At 35.7% G+C, this 25,152-nt stretch overlaps 1 protein-coding gene across 14 annotated transcripts in view; it reads left to right on the forward strand.

Annotated features, from left to right (window-relative positions):
• The window catches only part of LOC127842734 (uncharacterized), a 118,948-nt gene that overhangs the window by 55,239 nt on the left and 38,557 nt on the right, over positions 1-25,152 (forward strand). Inside the window, exon 1 of one of the 14 annotated variants that reach the window (XM_052372426.1) lies at positions 5,550-5,572. The exons of 9 other annotated variants lie outside the window; for them this stretch is intronic. The gene's annotated coding sequence lies outside the window, so the exon portion shown is untranslated. Of the gene's footprint in view, positions 1-5,549; positions 5,573-7,135; positions 7,217-7,261; positions 7,514-18,133; positions 18,153-22,830; positions 22,961-25,152 lie in introns of those variants that run through there. 4 more of the 14 variants (XM_052372433.1, XM_052372429.1, XM_052372434.1 and 1 more) reach the window with 4 other exon arrangements.

Genomic DNA, 25,152 nt, shown 5'->3' on the forward strand with positions numbered 1-25,152 from the left:
AAACTCTTGAATGACCTTCGCAGACAGGTATTATCAGTGTCTGCGCGACATTGCGGTGATCACGGGTGTGCCAGTTAATGATAGCGTTCAATCGCAGTGTTTCGGGTGTTCGCCGAACACCGCTGTCAGTAGCGTGTCCGCCCCCCGCTAATGTCAACCATCGGGAAAATTGAACACCGCGGACACGCATTTTTGTTTAAGTACACCATGCCTGTATTGTATATTATGGCTATAGTAAAATCTTGTTAACACTCTTGAGACCACATTTGTCCCAATAATATCTTGCTATCTCAGGTGAGCTACTTTGGGCCTTTCAGGCCCTCTTGTTTATTTGATGGAAGACTCTTCTTTTTGAAAATCCAGTTCAGGCCTTAGGCTATCTATCCCAAATTAGCTAGTGAAGACTGCACAGGGGTCGTGCTTAAATTCTTCATAAAGTACGCTTTTAATTAACCCTTTCCAACACATTTTTGTTTCACAAAATTGTACCATGGGGTCTCCGGTAAGAACCTTCGGGCTGAGGGCATCTTGATACATGCAAATTTGTATACAGACAAAAGATTTGATTTTTTTTAGTTTTAATGGTATAATAAACATAAAATTGCATGGTTTGAGGTCAGTATAACCCTTTACCACTTAGATACATTTTCAGGCATTTGTAGTCCCTTAGAAAGTTATATTTAATTTAAGACCTTACTTATTAGATTCAAGTTTTAAAGGCTTCATTTCCAACCCTCAGATGAGCAGCAAACAGCATAAAACCTGAACAGTCTGTGAGTTACACGCAGGCTGTTCTGGTTTTATGCTTTTAACACATAGCCATTTTCACTCTGCTTCTGAGTGGCAAAGGTTTTATTGGTACCTCATGTAAATTTACACAAAAAATCAGTTCTCTCTGAGTACCAAAAGTACTATTTTTAAAGCTCATGGGGTTTTCCAGCCATTTTAATAGTGGCAAATTTGGGAATTTTTTATGGACAAAAAGGACCAAATTGTGATTTTTTTATCAACAAATATTGACACAACAAGTATTTTCCTGGTCATTTTGGATAAAAATCATATAAATTATGCTTAAATATTTTGTAGGTTGTTTAAAAAATAAAATTGAGTTATAGAGTCTTAGATAATCATAAGTCATAAATAAGACACTTTTTTCTAAAAAAAACCCCAAAAAACCAACAAAAACAAGCAAAATTATTATATATATTTTTTTTTAATTGGATTTTTTTTTCTAATATCAGTATGGGAACCAGTTCGTTTGCTTTGGGATTAGTTCCGTTTTACAGCCATTTTTACATAGCAGAAAGCCCCCTGAAGCTCTTGTATTAAGTTCTGTAAATATAAGCCTTTTCCATCGTCAAGCCTTATAACACTCACTGTCTGCATGAAGTTTATCAGCATACATTTTCTGTTAATTCTGAACAAATATTTTTGCCTGGTGCAAAGAACCTTTCTATGATTGATTCAATTATTCCAGCTACTGGGGCTTAGGGGAAATTATTCCTGCAATAAATGCATGGAATCTTAACACCTTCATAGGACTCATGATGGATTGGTTTGTTGCCTTTTCCTTTAGCTTGTCACGTCATAGAGAAGCAAAACCACGGGTGCTTATCCACAAGGAAATCTCTATGTAAATGGGCCACGCTCTTTGAAAAGGGGGTTTAATGCAATTGTGCCTTAAGTATTGTCCCAGATAAGCTTCACAATGCAGTCAGCAGAGGCTAATCAGGGACCACACTTTCTGCTTAAACTGGATTTTCGTCAAGAACGGTCTTCCTTTAAACGAAAATACATTTAAAAGTGGAAAGTGCAGTCTGCACAGGCTTATCGAGGAGGACACTTTACGCTCATGCTTGAATTCCCTTTACACAGTGTGCGGCAAAACATCAAAGAACAATGCAAAGAGCTATCTCAGTGTTTTGTTGTGGTGCCGTAAATACTCAGTCATAAGTCTCAATGTGTACCTACTGTTGCCACCCTACATAAGGCATGGTTTGTCGTCATTTGTTTATTTTCAGTCATAAATTTAAGCTCATTACCACTCTTGAGGCCATAATTTTAATTCAGTCTAAAAGTTACGAAACTTGGTCAGAATGTTTCTCTTGACAATATCTAGTCAAATTTTGAATCTGGGACATGTGTTTTCAAACACAAGGTCATCAGGTCAAATCTTAGAAAAAATGTGTGGCCCTTGTAGAGGCCACATTTTAGGAAAAAATATATTTTACAACTCTGAAAGCCACATTTTTTTTATTAATTTGTGATAAAACATGGTAAGAATGTTTATCTGTACAATATCAAGACTATGTTTGAATATCGTCAAGTGGGGTTAAAAACTAAGTCACCAGGTCAGGTCTTCAGCAGTTAGTGTAACTGTAATGAATTTGCGAAACCTCTGTTCCACTAATGATAATGGATCGCTAATTTTTATTGATTTGCCAGTACATTTGCAGAGTTTCTCCATAAATAACCAGGGTGATAAAAGTACTTAATGATGTATGAAGAGGGCAAGGCAATAGGTGATAATTATAGATAATGCCGCCTGACAGTTAAAGATCAATTGTTTGTAAGGCTAGGAGTGTGTGATTTGTGTGATACAGGGAAAATGTAACTTGGTGGCATTTACATGTATCTTTAGAGTCCCATTCTGATAAAACCGGACTTAATGCAGGTGCGTAAAGTGTCGTCCAAGATTAGCCTGTGCTGTCTGCACAGGCTAATATGGTACGACACTTTCCTCCTAGAGCTGATTTCCTCTTACAAGATGCTTTCTTTAACACTTTCCCACTCAGAAGCAAAGTGAAAATGGCTAATAGCAAATAGCATAAAAGCAGAACAGCCTGCAAGTAACTCACAGTCTGTTCAGGTTTTATGCAGTTTGCTGCTCATCTGTATCTAAGGGTTGAAAATTAAGCCTTTAAAACTTGAATCTATATAGTAAGAATGACCTTTAGTTAAATTTAACTTTCTATGGGACTACAAATGCATCAAAATACGTTTCTAAGTGGTAAAAGGTTAATAAACATTTTTTTTTCGATAACAGCAGGAAGTGTCTTGCCAGTGTCAATGCATGAAGCACAATTTTTCTAGAATGAGGCACTGTTTAAAGAATCAAGGACCTGTTTCACATAGGAAAGTTAAAATATATCATTGCGTTGATCTTTACTTGAACATTAAAGTAATGTTAGTATTGAATAGCAAATATATAAGTAGTATTTCTAATGGTCTATCAAATGGAAAGTCAATGGGATATCACATGGAGTGAATGGGCTATCACATGGAGTGAATTGGCTATCACATGGAGTGAATGGGCTATCACATGGAATGAATTGGCTATCACATGGAGTGAATGGGCGATCACATGGAGTGCATTGGCTATCTGATGGAGTGAATTGGCTATCACATGGAGTGAATGGGCTATCACATGGAGTGAATGGGCTATCACATGGAGTGAATTGACTATCACATGGAGTGAATTGGCTATCACATGGAGTGAATTGGCTATCACATGGAGTGAATGGGCTATCACATGGAGTGAATTGGCTATCACATGGAGTGAATTGGCTATCACATGGAGTGAATGCTTTATCAAATGGAGTGAGTGGGCTATAAAATGGAGTGAGTTGGCTATCCAATGGAGTGAGTCAGTGCTATCAAATGGAGTGAGTCAGGGCTATTAAATGGAGTAAGTGGGCTATCACATGGAGTGAATGGGCTATCGCATGGAGTGAATGGGCTATCAAATGGAGTGAATGCTCTATCAAATGGAGTGAGTGGGCTATACAATGGAGTGTTTTGGCAATCCAATGGAGTGAGTCAAGGCTATTAAATGGAGTGAGTGGGCTATTAAATGGAGTGATTGGGCTATCAAATGGAGTGAGTTTGCTTTCAAATGGAGTGAGAAAGCTATTAAATGGAGTGAGTAGGCTATCAAATGGAGTGAGTGGGCTATCAAACGCAGTTAGTAGGCTATTAAATGGAGTGAAAGGGCTGTCACATGGAGTGAGTAGGCTATCAAATGAAATGAGTTGACTATCAAATGGAGTGAGTAGGCTATTAAATGGAGTGAGTAGGCTATCAAATGGAGTGAGTGGGCTATCAAATGGAGTGAGTGGGCTATCAAATGAAGTGAGTGAGCTATCAAATGGAGTGAGTATGCTATTAAATGGGATGAGAAGGCTATCAAATGGTGAGTTGGCTATCAACTGGAATGAGTAGGCAATCAAATATGAGTGGGCTATCAAATGGGATGAGTAGGCTATCAAATGGAGTGCATGGGCTATCAAATGGAGTGAGTTGGCTATCAACTGGAGTAGGTAGGCAATCAAATATGAGTGGGCTATCAAATGGAGTGAGTAGGCTATCAAATGGAGTGAGTAGGCTATCAAATGGAGTGAGTAGGCTATCAAATTGAGTGAGTAGGCTATCAAATGGGATGAGAAGGCTATCAAATGGTGAGTTGGCTATCAACTGGAATGAGTAGGCAATCAAATATGAGTGGGCTATCAAATGGGATGAGTAGGCTATCAAATGGAGTGCATGGGCTATCAAATGGAGTGAGTAGGCTATCAAATGGAGTGAGTAGGCTATCAAATGGAATGAGTCTCGCTATTTAGTTCATTTCTCAGCAAGTTTTTTTAAATTGAACCTCACTAAATGTAATATTGAAATCATTTTTATTTTATATTTTAAAGAATTTATTAGCCATTTATTATTTAGGGGGGTATATAGGAATGAGCTTGTTGGTCGGTCAGTTGGTCGGTCTGTCTGTCAGTCTGTATTAAGTGTCCGCTCTCTAATTCAAGTTGTTTTCATCTGATCTTCACCAAACTTGGTCAGATGTTGTATCTAGATGATGTCTAGGTCAAGTCCGAATATGAGTCATGCCGGGTCAAATGCTAGGTCACAGGGGTCACTTAGTGCGTTTTAAACATTGAGCATGGTGTCCGCTCTCTAATTCAAGTAGTTTTCATCTGATCTTCACCAAACTTGGTCTGAAGTTGTATCGAGATAATGTCTTAGTCATGTTTGAATATGGGTCATGCCGGGTCATAAACTAGGTCACAAGGTCACTTAGTGCGTTTTAAACATTGAGCATGGTGTCCGCTGTTTTTTTGTGAAGACAATATGCAAAATATTCTGTGTCCATGCGGCATGTGGGGGTATTCGTCACGTCTGTGACAAAGCTCTAGTTTAAGTAAAACCAACACAATTTTTGTTTATGCAGAGTTCCCATTCTTAAAATGATGAAAAAAAACACACACTGGGAAGAGGACAGCTTTAAGGAACCATTTAGTTCTGTATCCATTACAAGATGTTGACACTGAGAAAGCAACAAGTTGTGCAAAGTGGGAACATTAACGATTTTATATGTCCCTTGGGGTACAGTATTGGTGTTGAAATTCCACATCAGCATACTATGAATTAAACATAGTTAACTGTTCTAGGGATATTGATTTTGTCAGTCTCTAGTCGGAGGAATAGAGCCGAACATATATTTGATATTGTACGATTATAATGGATTTTATTGTTCATTTTTTATACAGAAAAAGTGGAATGCAGAAATTAGGTAAAAAAATCTCATTTTCTTTATATTAATTTCATTTAAACAGTGAAAATACTAGTGCATATACAATATTAAAGAATTATTTTGAAGTTTTAATGAACTTGTAATCATGAGGTTATTATGTCTCCCTTCGAAGAAGAGGGGGTATATTGTTTTGCACATGTCGGTCCGTCCGTCCGTCTACCAGATGGTTTCCGGATGATAACTCAAGAAAGCTTAGGCCTAGGATCATGAAACTTCATAGGTACATTGATCATGACTCGCAGATGACCCCCATTGATTTTGAGGTCACTAGGTCAGAGGTCAAGGTCACAGTAACCTAAAATAGTAAAATGGTTTCTGGATGATAACTCAAGAACGCTAATGCCCAGGATCATGAAACTTCATAGGTACATTGATCATGACTCGCAGATGGCCCCTAATGATTTTCAGGTCACTAGGTCAAAGGTCACGGTCACTTGACACAGTAAAATGGTTTCCGTATGATAACTCAAGAAAGCTTGAGCCTAGGATCATGAAACTTCATAGGTACATTGATCATGACTCGCAGATGACCCCTATAGATTTTCGGGTCACTTGGTCAAAGGTCAAGGTCACAGTGCCAAAAAACGTATTCACACAATGGCTGCCACTGCAATTGACAGCCCATATGAAGGGGCATGCATGTTTCACAAACAGCCCTTGTTTTCTTAAAGATTTTGTAAATGGAGTGATTTTGCATAATAACGCTACTATAGAGTTCTTTGCTAGCAAAGTTCTGAATGGTAGATCAAGAGACATTTTTTATTTGAGTTATTGTGGGTTCAAACAATGGATTGTCGAATGAGAGCAAACGTTTGCTGAAACACAAGAGAGCTTTTGACTGGCCTTACCTTAAAACAAACCAGAAGTGGTATGTGACTTCAGACAGTGATCAGTGTTATGTTAAATTCGGTTTGATACAGCAGGCGGGATTATCTACCACATACCAATATGCTGCATGTATGTAATGGATTAATAGACTAACACAGTGCTAAGTGTTAAAATTAAATTCGATTAGAAAAGTGAATATTATAGGATGACTCATGAAATAGACTGAAGAAAAATGAAAACTTTGGTAAATATTCATGTAAGAATATATATGGGCCGTGCTCTGCGAAAAGGGTGTTTATTGCATGTGCAAAAAGTGTCTTCCCAGTCTGCACAGGCTAATCAGGGACGACACTTTCTGCTTTTATGATATTTTTCGTTTAAAGAAAGTCTCTTCTTAGTAAAAATGCAGTTTGGGCGGAAAGTGTCATCCCTGATAGGCCTGTGCGGACTGCACTGGCTAATCTGGGACCACACTTTACGTACATGGATTACACCCTCTTTTCACAGAGCGAAGCACATATCTTTCGATAAAGTGTGACAGATTGCTCTTCTGTGATGGATTACATAGGCTATTCTAAATCTTGTTCTCTACCTGTCAAAGTGCACCTTGTTTTGGTACGTTTTAGTTAACCTCTGAAACTTTATCTCTTTTCTTTTTATCTTTATGTTTTGTTTCAGATTCAAAACACCTTTGAATAACCTTAGGAGAGAAGAAATGCAACCATTTGTGCAGCTTTGTTTGTGATACAAGATCATGGATCAGTTTTTTGGTTGTCAAATCTGTGTACATCAAATGTATGTGAAAGCAGATATTAGCCATCATGATGTTTCTTATCATGACATTTGAGTTTTAAGAAAACGTATTTTATAGTAAGGTGTTGTCAGTGAGAAATGACTTTTTCCAACATTTCACTTCAGACATAAAGTAGAAGGGTGCTATATGTATGTAAAAAAGAGAACAGTGAATTGTGTGGTAACTTGAAAAAATAAGTTTTTGTTATTCTTGAGTTTATGAAAAGGGAGGAATAAAAGTGTTCACACTTTCATAGTTGGATTTGTACCTGTTTGTTTGGAATCTTACTTTCAGTACATGTAGGTAATTCTTTTACCTCAGTGTTTGGATTCCTACTTTTTGTTGATAATTATTGGTTTCGTTGTTTGAATTCCAACTTATAGCTGGATAATTATTGTAGGTGTTTGGATTGCTTCTTGTAGCTGGATAATTATTGTATGTGGTTGGATTGCTACTTTTAGCTGGATAATTATTATACCCCCATTACCATTGGTAATGGGGGCTAAATAGGAGTCACTTTGTCGGTCGGTTGGTCGGTCGGTCTGTCCAGAAATTTCATCAGATCTTCACCAAACTTGGTCACAAGTTGTATCTAGATGTTGTTGTTGTTTTTTATCGAGTGCACGGGGATTGTCTCCCATATGGCCATCGCCCCCAGAAAGACGTGTTAGTTGGTTACGGGGGATAGTGCAAGATACAGGAGACACCCCGTTCCAGAGGTGACCCTGGGTCTTTTAGTGCCCTGTGTATAGCACCTAGTACACTGCACCTCGGTTTAACGTCTCATGCGAAAGACGAGTTAGTAGGTTAGGTGCAGCGGGGGATCGAACCAGCGATCTCTGGATTGTGAAGCCAGTGTGTTACCACTAGACCACGGATCCGCTACAAGTATATCTAGATGATGTATAGGTCAAGTTTGAATATGGGTCATGCCGGGTCAAAAACAAGGTCACAGGGTCACTTGGTGTGTTTTTAACCGAAAGTTTGTACGGATCATAACTATGTCATTTAACGTTAGATTTTAAAATAACTTGGTACATTTGTTCACCACCATGGGACGGTGTGTCGTGTGAAAAAAGTATGTCAATATCTCCAAGGTCCAGGTCACACTTGGAGTTCAAAGGTCAAACGCTTGTCGGACTTTATCATTTATTATGAGATTTTAAAATCATTTGGCAAAATTGTTCACCATCATTGGACTGTGGGTCGCGTGAAAGAATTTCTTTGATATCTCCAAGGTCAAGGTCACACTTTGAGTTCAAAGATAAAAAATGGCCATATATGAGCTTGTCCAGACAAAAAGTATGTCATTCATTGTGAGATATTATCAAGTCATTTGGCAAATTTTGTTCACCATCATTGGACGGTGTGTCGCACGAAAGAATTACGTTGATATATTCAAGGTGAGGTCACACTTAAAGTTCAAAGGTAAAAAATGGCCATAAATGAGCTTGTCCAGGCCATAACTATGATGTTCATTGTGAGATTTTACAATCATATGGCATATGGTGTGTGAGATTTTACAATCATTTGGCATTTGGTGTGTGGGGCGAAAGAGTTATGTCAATATCGCAAAGGTCAAGGTCACACTTTGAGTTCAAATGTAAAAAATGAGCTTGTCTGGGCCATAACTATGTCATTAATTGTGAGATTTTAAAATCATTTTGCACATTTGTTCACCACCATTGGACGGTGTGTAGCGCAAAAGAATTACGTCGATATCTCCAAGGTCAAGGTCACACTGTGAGTTCAAAGGTCAAAAATGGCCTTAAATGATCTTGTCCGGGCCATTATAATTATGTCATTCATTGTGAGATTTTAAAATAACGTGGTACATTTGTTCACAATCATTGGACAATGTGTCATGTGAAAGAATTATGTTGATATCTTCAAGGTCACACCTGGAGTTCAAAAGTTAAAAATGACCACTAATGAGCTTGTCCGGGCCATAGCTATGTCATTAATTGTGAGATTTTAAAATGACTCTGTACATTGTTTTTTTTTTATTCATCGTTTGGATTCCTACTGTAAGTTGGATAATAATTGTTCCTTGATTTGTTTATTCCTTCTTTTACTTGTATAAAAATTGTACCTCAGTGTTTGGATTTCTACTTTTAGTTGGTTCATTATTTTACCTCAATGTTTGGATTTCTACTTTTTTGCTGGATGATCATACCTTATGGTTTTGATTTACTACTTTTAGTTAGATAATTATTTTACGTATGTGTTGGAATCTTACATTTTGTTGGATAATTATTGTTCCTCAGAGTTTGGATTCTTAATTTAAATTTGTTGATAATCTACCTCAGTGTTTTCTATTATTTTTGTGCTATGCTTTCTTTATACGATCTGTTTATTTCTTCATAAGTGTTTTATTCTAGATCCCTGCAGCTGATTTCCAGTCCTTTTACATGATATTTGACAAATAATAAATAAAATAGACACCTGCATCATATAAATCAAATTACTACAAAACTGGGACCGGTGTTAAATTGAATTTTTTTATCCTAAAAAAAGGGATCTGTGTCCATGGATACATGAACACAGTTTAAAAATACAGTTTGCATGAAAAAAATAATTCACTGTTAATGAAAAAGTCATGCAGAAAGGCTTATTGTTCCCTGTCTGCCTGCCTGCCTGCCTGTCTCACTTTTCTGGATCCTGCGATAACTTAAAAACTTCATAATATTTTTTCATGGAACTTGAAACATGGATAGATTACAATATGGACATTTTGCACGTCTTTTCATTTTGTTCCTACGTCAAAAATTCTGGTTGCTATGGCAACAAATAGACTACAAATACTCTTGAAAATGGTGGGTTTCTGGATCCTGCGATAACTTGAAAAGTTCTTAATATTTTTCATGAAACTTGAAACATAGATAGATGGCTATATGGACATTATGCATGTCATTTCATTTTGTTCCTACGTCAAAAATTCTGGTTGCTATGGCAACAAGTAAAAATAAATAAATTATGACAACGGTGGAATTTCTGACAATGGTGGACCCTGTAGGGGACATATATTGCGTGGCAATAGTCTTGTTATACTTAAGTTATGTTTTAGTTAGTGATAAAAATGATGCCCACTCCAATTTTGAAGTTTTTTCCATATTCTCATTATGCAGTGTTTTGTGAAGATTGTTTGAGCATCTAAGGGCAATGCTTTTTTGAATGTCTCAAGTGCTACATGCATGGGGCTATTTTGTAAAGTAAAAGCTTAACCATTGCGTTAATGTACGTTCACATTCATACATATCAACATATCAATAATCAATTGTACAAGGTTTCAGTAACAACTTTGGTGCAATTATGTCGTTATTTCAGCATTATACGGCATGTGCTTAGAGGATAGTCTCGTATTGATTTCTGAAAGCCAGAAACGATTTTCCTGCGTCGGTGTTTCAGTTTATCGGGAGGATTTATTGGAATTTCATGTTTATGCGATTGCAGATGCACCATGAATTGGTTTTGTTTGTTGCAATTCCGCATCCTATAAGGGTCCATTTGTGGGGAAAAAAGCTGTTTAAGGTGAAATGTTGACAAGCAATTTTTTAACTACAATTGGAACTTGAGTTCATAAAAGTGACTTCTGCGTTTGTAAAATGAGTTGGTATTCTTCAAAACATGTTGACGAGCACTGGGGTCATTTACCCATTTATGCCTAGTGGACTCTCCGATCCTTCTTAATTGGATCAATTTATTTTTCAAAATTAGGGATGTCTAGTATATTTATTTCTATATTAAGAATATTTCTTTTAGAAATTCCTTTAAGCAAACAGCGCAGACCCTGATGAGATGCCGCATCATGCGGCGTCTCATCTGGGTCTACGCTGTTTGCCAAGGCCTTTTTTCTAGAGGCTAGGCATAAATGGGTTAACTTGAGCATTTGATATAAATATTTCCCCTCAATTTGGACCTTGACATATATTTAAATGTGGTTAAACATGGTTGAAAAATGATCTTTACAAGTAAGGACATTCATACAATATGTAGAAGGCTGAAGTCTATCATGTTCGGTGAAGGTTTAAAGGTGCTACTTGAATAGTTTAGCCTTAATTGTTTCGGCATTTGCTTCATATCTTCTTTACCCATATAACCCTTTACTACTTAGATATGTATTTTGACACATTTGTAGTCCCTTAGAAAGTTCAATTTTATTAAGGACCTTTCTTAGTAGATTAAAGTTTTGAAGGCTTCATAAATTCCAACCCTTAGATACTGATGAGCAACAAACAGCATAAAACCTAAACAGACTGCAAGTTACTCTACTTGCAGGCTATTCTGGTTTTATGCTGTTTGCCCATAGCTATTGTCACTTTGCTTCTGAGTGGGGAAGGGTTAAGGATTTTTATAAAGAGTTAATTTCATTCAGAATATGTCCAGAGTGAAGACATGAGTAAATCAGACAACCACAAACATCATTCAGTTTTAATTTTGTCTCCATTATCCAGTAATTGCACTTGGAAATCAGATGTTCAGTTCTTCAAGTATTTTATATGAGCAGGTTTGTGGGAAAATGGGGTTTAATGCTTGTGTGTAAAGTTTTTTCCCAGGTTAGCTTTTGCATTTTGCATAGGCTTATCAGGGACCACACTTTCCACCTAACCCTTTGCATGCTGGGAAATTTATCGTCTGCTAAAATGTTGTCTGCTGAATTTCTACAATTAGCATTTCTTCTATTTTTTTTCCAAAAAATACCATCAGAATAGCAAACAGTTTGGATCCAGATGAGACGCCATGTTCTGTGGCGCCTCATCTGGATCCAAACTGTTTGCAAAGGCCTTCAAAATTCGGTTCCGGCACTGTATTTTCAGTAAGATGAAAGTCCTTTCAAACAAAATATACAATAAAAGCATATAAAGTGTCATTAATGGTTAGCCTGTGAAGACTGCACAGGCTAGTTTGGCATTACTAGTAAAGCATATGCATAAAGCTGTAAATTAAAAACTGTAAATTAAGCTTTAAGCAATAGCTTTGGATGAGTTTTAATTTGTTTAGGATCAAATTATATAATAATTATTGTATGTACAATTTACTTATTCCTTACGTGATCTTGTTAAGCCATTATGTGGTTTTCATGCATGCATGCTTAATAACAATCAAATTTAAACAAATAGCAGTAAAAATATTCAAATATCACATGTGTAAACCAGAATCTATAAAACAACAGCCTATTTACTGCCATGGTTATAATTAAGTTAATGCAGTTGTAAGTAGCTATTTATGCATTCATGTTTCATGTTTTATGGCATGGTTTAAGCTTCAGTAAGTGAAAGTTTCTATGTTTAGCTCTGGAGATTAATTACCAGCATCATGTTCAACCTAAATAAGTAGTTGTAGGGGGTTACCAGAAAGGAAACTGTTTAATATAATGTATTAAAGCGTGATTATACGCAGGGCTCAGCCTAGGTTCAAACTTGAGGGAGAAGTGACTTCTCCCTGAGCTGAAATTAGGGAGAAGTGAGGCTACTAGAAGGAGAAGTGGTTTCTGTTCGGCGTTAAATAAAATCTTCGCTTGTTTTATAACCCTCATTACACCAAGCCTTAGTACTGTATCATCATCAATGACAAACAAATACTATTTTCAAATTCAATAAATCTGTACAAAAGTCATATTTAGTCACAAAAATCAATTCATACAAATAAAACTTGTGATTTCCATGTGCATCATAAAAATAAACAGTACTTTAATAATGCAATGACAATCCAAACCCTATTTACATCATAATGTATCGATACATGATAATTAGTCAGTGATTTTTTTCATCCAATTGGGAACATGTCCGGTACCAATGCCATTGGGAATTCTTCACGTCATGAAATCACCAAATTGTGGTAAAAACGAGTCTTAACAAAACACAATCTTAATGCATGGGACATGTAGTATATCTATTACTGTTTATCCGAATTGTATACATATCCGAAATATGTACCTGTTTCATTTAATAATCGAAATTTACCTTGTTGTTATCTGGTGTAACAAACCTTATTACACATACATGTTTGTTAAATCCAGTTAATGCTTTCTCCATTATTGAATCACCATTACTTGTAATTTGAATCGCCAGCTTTGAATTGAACGCGGGTTGAATGTTACAATACATCTGCCATGTGCAATGTCGAAGGTCATGAGTCATGACGTAGAAATTTTATTCTACTCGGATAATTTATATCTAATGTGTTTTCTCAATGTCTATTGTGTAGTATTAGGACTTGTTAGTATAAAAATGAACTGTGATTCCAGTTTATATAAGATGGGTGTTACTTGTTATTATCGGTGGATTAACAAACTGACAAAACTCGCTGGACTTTTACAGTAGTGGATCTACATAATTAACAGACCTTTGATCAATTTTGTTTTTCTTTAATAATTTTTCCGACTGCCAAAAACATGTAATTAACGAATGGTCAATCAATTATCACGTAATCATTAGACAACTTACAGCACGCACAAAGAGGTTGCGGGATATAAAATAAAGTCGTTAACGTATGGATACGGTAGATAAAATTATGGAAATTAGCACTACAGTTTGCACGGGTGGGTTGTAAGTTTTCGTTTATATGGTTATGAATTAATGTCTGACAAAATAAATTGCACATCAACTGGATAATTAGTGTTTAAGAGTTTTGAAATACGAAACAAGTAAACAGTAGAACATACTAGATTAAATCCTATTCATAATATTTGTTGGGAATGTGTTGCACGTGCAAACTTTTTTGAGCGTAAATACATGTCTATAACGACGTCATTTCATCTCTCAGGTAAACTACTGCATATGTATATACAATGCGCGCGTTTTCATTGGTAACTATCGATGTAAATGTACCGCTTAACTCCTCCTGCAAGGCGTGTACTAATTGGGCTTGCAGAAGAGAGAACTATCCAAACTGTCAGCGAAATGACACTCGCTATGATCTTTTGATCTAAACCGTTATTGTTTGGAGTGAATGCCCATGTATGCTAGTTGCCTGGATAAGCTTTCACAGCAGTCGAACTTTTGCTGTGATAATAAACTGATAACATAACAAGCGTCATCGGTGACTTTATGATATGTGAAAATAGAGAATTTTTAGAAGAAAAAGTTGAGAGAAAAAAACGTTGATGTTGTAAAAAAAGAAGGCGAAGTCAACTTCTCCTTCATGTAATTTAAGGGCGACATTATTATGTCCAGGGCGAAGATGTCGCCCTCAAGGCCGAGCCCTGTATACGATTTCTTTATTTGTGTTAAATTGTAATATATTGATAAAATATGTTACAATCACACAAAATAGGCAAGAAAAAATATACATTGAACACAAATTTCATGAAATGCAGCAAAGACAAATTAGCGCCCCTAGCCGATTGTGACAAAGATATTTCATACATATTCTCCTACAATAACCGAATCATTCGTCTTTTTATTATAGGATCAGAGTTAGTGTTTGTGTGTAGTATATATATAGTTGCAGAAATTTAAAATGATCCGTAAAACTAAATTTAGATTCACATCGTACATGCATGATATACACTACGCGACCCGTGATTTTTGCCGCGATTCTCGCTTCATCGCAATCGATGCAACGTGACAAATCGCGGTGTTTCCGAGTGACAAGAAAATTTGGATGATGTCTCGGCAACCGTCGCGCAATGTATCACGCTGTTGCGCAATCAGCGCGAATCAGCGCAAATCATCGCGTACCGCCGTGATTCCCCTTTTTAAGCGATTTACATTGAGGGTTACACTACATTACATGTAACATATATGTATACACTTACATGTACATTATACATTGCAATAATAAAACTTTTGTTCTTGTTGTATACAATGGGCGTATAAGCTTAAATACTCCTGTTCTGACATGAACTTGATGAAGTAATGTCGGAAGCTTTAACGGCTCCAAATTAATATCACAGCGCAGAATGATCATGCAATAATTATTGAACATAACATGTAAACATTATTTAATTAATTGCATTAGCAGAATGTTTCTTAACACTTACAATCAATTATATTCCAGGCCCGAATACACTACCACTGTTCAAATTCCATATTGTTGCTATATACATGTAGCGTAGCACTGTGTAAATTGAAAGTTGCATAGTGTTTCGTCATTGGTCGGTTATAAATACCTTGTTTCTCTATAATGGTATTTGATTTAGACGAAACTAATAATTTGGTAATTTACGAGAAATATGATATAAGTTTTCCTTTTAAACTTTGATCATACCGTGTGTGTTTATTGACGTTATTAATTATGTTAATACTTATTTTTGCATTTCATTAAATTATAACGTGTAGCCCTTTTGTTAGTCTCATTTATAAGACGCGCAAAGAATTTAGAGATACTTTTTATATGGGCTAAATTCTTGCTCCAAATATTACCCATATAAAAAGTAGCTTAATATTTAAGAGCGTAAAAAATTTGGACTACCCTTTTGTTAACAGTGTTTAGCAAAATATCCGCGCCTTAAGGCACGGAAAATTGTTTAAGTAACACTTTCATTTAAAGTTTAAATGTAATAGGTAGATTACGTCTAATTATTTGGACTAGATTACGCTATACTTATTTATTTTCTGTTTCAGGCTCCATTGCGGATAACTCGTGTTACTCGCGTTACTTTCCGAGCGTTGTACATACATTCACAATGCTTGATAAGCCGGAAATCGGAAATACATTACTGTTCTATTTTTAAGTACGTTTTATTATGATATCATGTTATATATTATGTTGTTATTACATCATTGCCTATATATTAAAGCCATTAAACATTGTGTTTGTTTTGCTGAAAAAAACGAGTATATCAACGTAGCACTAAGCATTCGCAAAGTTAAATAAATATGATGATGTATAATGTACATGCATTTCTCTGGGTTTTCACGTCCAAAACAAAAACCCCTCAACATATGATTATTTATTGTGTACTGTCCAGCGGGTGATAGTGTTTATTCTAGTGTCTAATTGGCACTCTTTATACGTGTTCAAACTGCGAAAAGATGTGACAATCACAGAAACAACAAGATGGCGCTGCCAATTAAGTGCGATAATGGATCAAAGGGCATTAACAAAAAATAACAGTTTGTATATATTTTTCGGCGTTTACTCAGATGGTCCCTCACAACAAAAAAACTATACACGTCAAGGTATTATGTTTTACTTCTATCAGTAACGATACGGATACGGCATGTTTGATTTGATTTGACTTTAAAAGAAATATCAAATTTTTGGCGATATAACTGTTTTAAAAATACCAAAGAAACATTTAACTGAAATCAACAGAATTCAATTTTCTCCGCGCTACGCAGTTTGTATAAAAAATCAATACTTGCACACTCTTTACCTTGACCTTGTTCATTGCCGCATAATTTTCACGCTCTTTTGTCGGGAAATATACATGATGGCTATATTGGAAGCATTTCTGAACGTCGTGTTAACATTAAAACATTGGAAGAGTGTTTCGGATTATAAATAATTATTCTCATTTGGGAATTTAACGGAACATTAATTCTTATGGTATAATTGTTTTGAATTGTATATTAATTTGTTACAACGCTTTACGTGTCGAAAAAATGTTTTGATAATATTATGCATTAATAGCACAATTTCCAGGAGGAAAACGTTTTTTACATGAAGGCGTATGACGCAATAAAAAGTTTTTTTGTAAGATCGTATTGCATTTGATCTAAATTTTAATATGCTCGTCCAATGAAAGCTGTGTTCCACATTATGCACTATACTCTTTACACTTCTGAAAAATTGCGTAGTCATACAGTTGTGTTAATGAAATTCTCAAACATATTTACCGACATAAATGTTTAAGATTATTTTTCGGAAGTGATGATGCAATTATGTTTGATTATTTAATAATTGTGAACATTAGAAAAGCGTTATGTACATGTATACAGTTATCGATACGTTTCGGTTTATACGCATGAATTGGCGAATCATCGATGTCAACGATATTCACTGCTATCACGGCGAATTGCGGCGAATCGCAGCGAATCACCACAACATTGAGGGGATTTAGCGCGAAGATTATCTTGCTCTCGCGCGACGTCGGAGTGACGAGTCACGTGAAATCGCGGTGATTTTCCACCCAAAAAGCAAAATGCCCGCCTTGACTTCGCAAATTAGGCAAAATCACGGGTCGCGTAGTGTACATGGTGGCGAATTCGACTGTACAGACATTTTCAATTTCAGAATTAAATATCTGGCTTATTTTGCATTTTTGACACATGTTCTTCTTTACTTTTATTGTAATTTATATTGAAATTTATTTATAATAAGTTTTTTACACATTTTATATAAGTTCATAAATATTTGACAAAATCGTATAATCTCGTTTTAATGTTATTTGTTTTGAATTAATTGTATCTAGTTTGTGGTAGAATTTCATATGAATAAAGGTTTGTGAGGACTTATTGTTAATTTTATCTTTTGTGATGTACATTAGATTTGTTTACCTTGGAAGAGAGGGTCTTTCAACTTGCTGTGACATTCAATGGCTTTCAGTGTTTACCTTGGAAGAGAGGCTCTGAATTTGCTGTGACATTCAATGGCTTTCAGTGTTTACCTTGGAAGAGAGGGTCTGAACTTGCTGTGACATTCAATGGCTTTCAGTGTTAACCTTAGAAGAGAGGGTCTGAACTTGCTGTGACATTCAATGGCTTTCAGTGTTTACCTTAGAAGAGAGGGTCTGAACTTGCTGTGACATTCAATGGCTTTCAGTGTTTACATTTGTACCTTGGATGAGAGGGTCTGAACTTGCTGTGACATTCAATGGCTTTCGGTATGCCTTTTGGTTGTAAAGTGTTATTATAAACTTTGAAAGAAAAAGGTTACCATTTGTGTGATTGAATATAAAGAAAATACAAGTTTAAAGTGGTCTTTGTATGTCAATGTACAATATATGATGAAGGTGAATGATAAGGAATGACTTAAGCATACATGCAGAAGGTAATATAGTTTATCTCACATGTTCATTATACTTTTAGCTTCAATGCTGTATTGTTGAAACCTTTAAAGTTAACTTAGTATTTGAACCATGTTATGTTAATAAAAAGTTTAATCAAAACAGTTGTTGGGATACATTTATTGTGTTAAAAATAACACAGTCACATTACAATCGTGGCCCTGTGTTTTCAAATATTATAAATTCAGTGTTGTCCATGAGCCTAAATTGCAACTCACCCTTCCCCCAGCTGTCTGTATGTTTGTCGACCTTTTCTTGATTCGGTCATATATTGAAAGATTTTTCCAATTTTTGCACAAAATTAATGTCCACCATCTTAAAGGGATTTGTCCTTTGTAACTCCTGCTATTTTCCTCATAGGTCAAGGTTACACTTACTGGTCATTTCAAGTCAAATTTGGCTAAAAACTGTCTATGTTGGGTGTCTGTCTTCCAACAATCTCTGTAGTGACCTATTTGCTCTTTACGTCTATCAAGGCCTCATTTCTCATCCAATCCTTATGAAACTTCTTCAGAATTTTTATGTTGTCAGTATCTAGGTTGAGTTTCAATCTAGGTCATGATTGATGTGGCAAGGTGACAGATTCTCTTTGACTAATGTTTGCAAGGTGACAGATAATGAATTTTACATGGTGTTTGGATTCATACACAAACAATCTTGTATGTATATATTAGTCACAATGTTGGTGGACTCCTTCAGAATCATGTTCATTTTATGGCATTGGAATTCTAAGATAAAAATGCTGATGTCTCGAAAAATATATAAAAAAAAAAAATCAATGCTTTTAAATACATAATAAAAATTACCGTAAATCTACGAATATAATATGCACTTTTTTACCTGTCGATTTTTTCTTCAAGTAGGGGGTGCGTATAATATACAAGTTTAGAGCAGAACAACATTTTTCCTGTGCAAATTTTCAACTTAATCGCTATTATTCGCTTCGCGGCAGCCATTTTGAACTACACTATTACATCAAAGGGGTGCAACAGGGCTCGCGCTGTCGTTCTCCATTTGCACGCCGGGTATGCGAATACTTCGTTGACGGATGGCACTTCACTAACAGAGAACAACAAACGCCACGCGCGAGAGGTAAGTTCCTCTGTTTTATTTAAAGTTATATCCTAAAGATCAGTTTTTAAGACAAGACACATGGTCGAGTTGATAAATGGTGTATCCTTTTGTATTGGGAATACACAATTTCATGGAAGAATGGTACAGTTTTGCCCCAAAAATAAAAAATTCGATCGGAAAACAGCATAAACTGAATGAACAGTAAACATGTTAACAAAATAAAACTACTTAGAATTATTGCAAGAAATTGTTTGCTATTCCAGCATGTAGAGTAATCACTGTGCTTCAAATACTGAAATTTTGATAGTATTCAATGAAATATTAACAAAGATAGTGCATGTTGTAATAGATGGCATACATAAAGTTGCAGGCACTTTGTTTACCGATAAAGGGCACTTCAGATTACGGAGACTTTCAACAAAACGGGCACTCTAATAACTGAGTTTTATCTTCTACCTTAAATGCATTTATTTATATTATGGCTATTCATACGAAACATTTTGAAAATATATTTTTCAAAAATCACATTACTATTAATTTATACTATGTTTATTATAACTGCAATTTTCAAATAAGATAATATTTATTATTAAATAAATGTGTAAATAATGAACTTGTTTTTTATTGGTAACTTGAGATTCAGAGAAATGAAAATACAACGGATAATGCGAATCAACACAATCGTGTTTAATTTTACTTATAGCAGGGCTCTAGATAACGTTAGTGAATGGGGCAAATACACATTTGTTCTTCATAAAATCCTATGTCGGTTGTGCTTATTTGAATCGCATCATCAAGAAGATACTTTTGCGTAGCAACAAAATTAAAAAGAGAATGGTAAAACTCCCTTAATTTTGAGCCCTGCTTATAGGGAGCACTTCCCTTTACGTAACGCTAACGTTTGCTCGAAGTGCGATTCACCTGACCCTAAATCACTGTATTGGTTGAGTTTTAAGAAACACGGGTAAAATTAAATCCTAAAAACAACTGATTCTGGAAAAAAGGAATGCGTACATAAAATGTTTAAATGTCATATTATGGAGTCAGTACTTAGTATACACCCACAAACGAAGTTTAGGGTGCTATATAGGATAGAACTTGTCGGTCTGTCGGTCCGTATTAGGTGTACTAGATCTAGCTAGGAATCGATAGTCAGAGCGCGAGAGAGAGAGCGAGGAGAGAGAGAAGAGAGCGACGAGCGAGAGAGAGCGAGAGAGATCTATAGATCGAGAGCTCGAGAGCTCGGAGAGAGAGAGCGAGCATCTATCTCTCTTATCTAGCGCGCTCTATAGAGCTCTCTCTCTCTCGCTCTCTTCTCTCTCTCTCTCTCTCTCTCTCTCTCTCTCTCTCCTCTCTCTCTCTCTCTATCTCCTTCTCTCTCTCTCTCTCTCTCTCTCTCTCTCTCTCTCATCCTGTAATAAATAATTGTGTCACTTATATGTTGTGTTTATATTAAAAACAAAGACGGATATGCATAACTTTTTATTACACCACTATCGTGTGATTAAATCGATCCCCCCGTTCTTTTATTGCTATTTTCGTTTACTGGCATTGAGCCAAAAAGTTCCAATAGAATTTCGGACCCGCATCGCTGCTGATATTAATCTCTGAGAGGCACTTTAAGGAGAGTGATTATTCATGACATGCTATCTAATATATAGGTTAATAGCCTTAGTACCTTCATTTGGACATAAAGATAAATGCTTTAGATCAACCGTTTAGAACGTAATTAAAAATATATGGTCATATAGATTTTACTCATTAGACATATCCAAATTGTTTAACATTTATCTTTCACATTTATACCAAATCATAATCATATTTCAAAGGGATAAGAACATGCTTCGGCAATTTGTTTTTATTTGCGAACTAAGCACATACATTTTTATTTATTGCCTGATTACTTTAACAGTATTCCACAGCGAATTCTGCATTTTTGATTCACAAAAAACGAGTGTGTTATATCTGGAAAAAAAGTGTCTAGATGTCGGGAAACGAAGTGCCATTGTTTTTTAGATGATCGGTAAACGAAGTGCAGATGAAAAATGTGCATGCGACTCTTAAAACATTTGAATTTCCTCAAATACATTAGTAAACTAAAATGTAACATGTTGTAACATTACTGAATATATTGATCTTTTATTTCGAATAGTAAGCACGTTCTTGATTTATTTCCAAGTATGTTTATTTTGTTAAAATATGTACTGATCATTCAATTCATGCTGGTTATCGATGGAATTTTATCGTTTTTTTTAATAATTCACCGTTTTTCCGCGAATTTCTTTCTTCGCAATACGAAGTGCTATACCATTAATCATCCAAACAATGTTCTGTGCCTAAAAACCAAATAAACAGAACATAAATACAAAAAAGCTGAAGACCTCAACTCTCGCGCGTGGCTTTTGTTGTTCTCTGTTAGTGAAGTGCCATCCGTCAACGAAGTATTCGCATACCCGGTGTGATTTGAGTCATTTGCGAAAATATTGAGAATTTGGCTCAATTAAAATCTTATTTGTGAAAATGCCAAAAGCTAGTAAAATTTAATTTAAAAACATCCGCCATATATATCAGACTGGTTTTCTATATTTGTCTCTTTGTTTTAATGAAAGTGTTCGCAATACGAACAGTAAACGTTACCCGGTCTGTACCCGATAATGAGACATTGCTTGACCTTATTGTTATTGAAGTGCGCATGGTAGCTGGCCAATCAACATTGAGCTCGCTTACACATGAAATGACGTTGTCGAATGAAACATGAGCACGGGTGGAGCTATTGGATAATATTGGGTCATTCATGCGCAGACACTGTATACTTTGAATACACTGTTAATATCGTCGTCTGCCTACAAAATAGAGACTGGACGCTAAGTCGTATAAAGATATAAGCAAGTGAAAGAAAACAGCTGACAATACCCGTAAATAAATATTTCTTAGCTGACCACTATTTATCTTTCTACCGCATGATTTACCATATCTGAAGTAAAGAGTGGTAATTAAATAATTAGTTTTATAATGCTAATAGAGTCTATTACACCTGTCAGCCGATTGCCGAATTAGATTGGAAGGTGATTATTAATTAATTTGTTTTTTACTCCCAAACAATCCTTAATGACAGCAGCGTATTTTTATTAAAGAGCTCATGAAAAACACGAGCGGTTTAATTGTATTTTAAGTTATATTTAAGTATCGAGTTTGTAACACTTTGGAAAAGTAATTCATCTAGACAACTATAAAAACGGAAGTAACAATTTTGTCTTCTTATTTCTTTATTATTATTATAATTATTATCGTCCCGAATATTGTCCAATTGAATTAAATGTGAAAACAAAAAACAGCGTTTCTGCTTCTTTCTTTTGAAATTATGACTGCTTGACCCGGATGTCAGCAAGGGGTCCGTGTGTTATCGGTAACAATCAATGGTAATATCAACAATAGACCGAGATATTTATTATGCAACTGTCATAACAACAGCACTATAACACATCCTGATCAATATACCGGGGTATTACTGTGAAACAGATAGTTGACAACACCAAATTGATTTGCTATTTTCACAACACAAAAATATATTGACACATTTTTTCGGAAATGGCCGATTTCGGACACTGATTTTTGTGTGTGCGTATTTTACTCGGCTTTTCAATTTTTACTGATCAATTTTGACCAAACTCGGGGCTGAGTATTATGCACGAGGGCGTATTATATTCCTGGATTTACGGTATACTATACTATCATCAATTTACTATAAATCATATAGATTTTATAGGCATTAGGACATTTATGTTTATGAATTCGAAATGGTGTATATGTATATATATATTGGCTTGTTCTAAAAGCTTCAACATGTGTCATGTATGTGTAAAGTATTTCTAGATTTAAGTGGAATTCTCCCAAATTGGCATTAATTCCCAGAAAGTATGACATTATTCCCAGAAAGTTTGACATAATTCCCAGACAGTGTGACATCTTTTCCAGAAAGTGTGACATCTTTCCCCAGAAAGTGTGACATCTTTCCCAGAAAGTGTGACATCTTTCCCGGAAAGTGTGTTAATGGCACTGCCAAGGATGAGTCAGGGATGTTTGTGCTCGATAGAGTAATGGCCACGGTATGCTAAAATATTTCCTTAACAAATTCCACGTAAGAGCAGTAATTTCAACAAAAATATACACATTTCGCGCATAGAGACAATCATTATCATTCCAAATGGAATTGATGAAGACAATAAAAGAGATAGGTCATGCAATATGTATGAAAAAATTCAACATTAATCAAAGCTGTGACACTGGTTTACAACCATCTTATTATGACAAGTGCACATGCAGAAAATTGTGTCTTCAAATAAATTGTGTTGATTAATTTAAGGAGTATACATATGTAGTATTGCACACATGATGTATTTAGTAGACTGTAACCTCAAAGCCCCATTCATGAGGCCAAAACTGCCCAGTCTCTTTTATATAAGTCTAAAATATTGCCAGAGAGGGTAATCAGGTGATAGTCAAAATGGCAACGTCCATGCAAAGGCATGAGACTTTGAAGTTACAGTATTTAAAATGTTCATTTCTACAGATGTAATACTCTCTAAATAAATCAACACCATTTATTTGAAGACACAATTTTTTATCACATGATTAACCCCACTGATTGCATACACTGCCTCTCAGTCAAATCTATTAAATCTTTCATATGAAAGACTCACTGTTATTTTTAGTGAGGCTGTTTTCGGAGAAAACCTGAGCTTTTGTCATAGCCAGCTCGTCCGCCGTCCACTGTAGGCGTCTTGCTAAAACCTTAACATTGGCTCTCAAATCAAAGTGCTTCCACCTACAACTTTGAAACTTCATAATGTAGATGAACCTTGATGAGTTCTATACGCCACACCCATTTTTGGGTCACTAGGTCAAAGGTCAAGGTCACTGTGACCTCTAATATCAAACTTTGACATAGGCTCTAAAATCAAAGTGCTTCTACCTACAACTTTGAAACTTCATATGTAGTTGCACCTTGATGAGTTCTACATGCCACACCCATTTTTGGGTCACTAGGTCAAAGGTCATGGTTACTGTGACCTGTAATATAAAACTTTAACAAAAACCTTAACATTGCCTCTAAAATCAAAGTGCTTCCACCTACAACTTTGAAGCCTCATATGTAGATCAGGGTTCGCACAGACCTTGAAAAGTGCTTGAAAATCAAGGTATATCTTGAAAAGTGCTTAAAAAGATCTGGAGTGCTTTAAAGTGCTTATTTTAAACCATAGCCTTGAAAAGTGCTTAGAAAGTGCTTGAATTTGGCTGGAAAAGTGCTTGAAAATGAAATAACAACTATTAAAAATGTTAAAAACAGATTCGTTATTTCCAAGCTTTCTGATAATTTCACGTCATACCAATCCGATTAAATTGATCGCTCCTCCTATCTGACCCACGCCAATTTCCGTGCGCTTTTTATCAGAACAAAGAAATTCATATATTTCATGTAGAAGTTGTAACCTAAAATAGCTGTACACGATGCGTGCAAACCGTGTCAGATGATTTACACATGTTGCAATACAACTGTCCTGATTGGGCGCTTATTTCATCAAATCTTTAAATAGAATCATATGAGGAAGTTCATTTGATACTTTCGAAAATTGCAAACGTTTGTGTTTATGACTCTTATCGTCTATATTACCCACCCATAATTTGATTTTAAAAATGGAAATCGGGCATATATGGGATTATTGAGTAATGGATACAGATGGGAGAAGTTGCATGTATGCGATTGAGACAGTTGAAACGTATGTATCGGGGAATCTGGAGACTCGGGATAATACGATAACTACAATCAGTTGTGAGTTCTCCTTGGCTTCAAACTGTTAATTGAATAATCAAACACTCAACACTCCTCCAGGTGCGGTATCCTACAGCTAG

This window comes from Dreissena polymorpha, chromosome 8 (assembly GCF_020536995.1).
Source record: "Dreissena polymorpha isolate Duluth1 chromosome 8, UMN_Dpol_1.0, whole genome shotgun sequence".
Lineage (NCBI taxonomy): Eukaryota > Metazoa > Mollusca > Bivalvia > Myida > Dreissenidae > Dreissena > Dreissena polymorpha.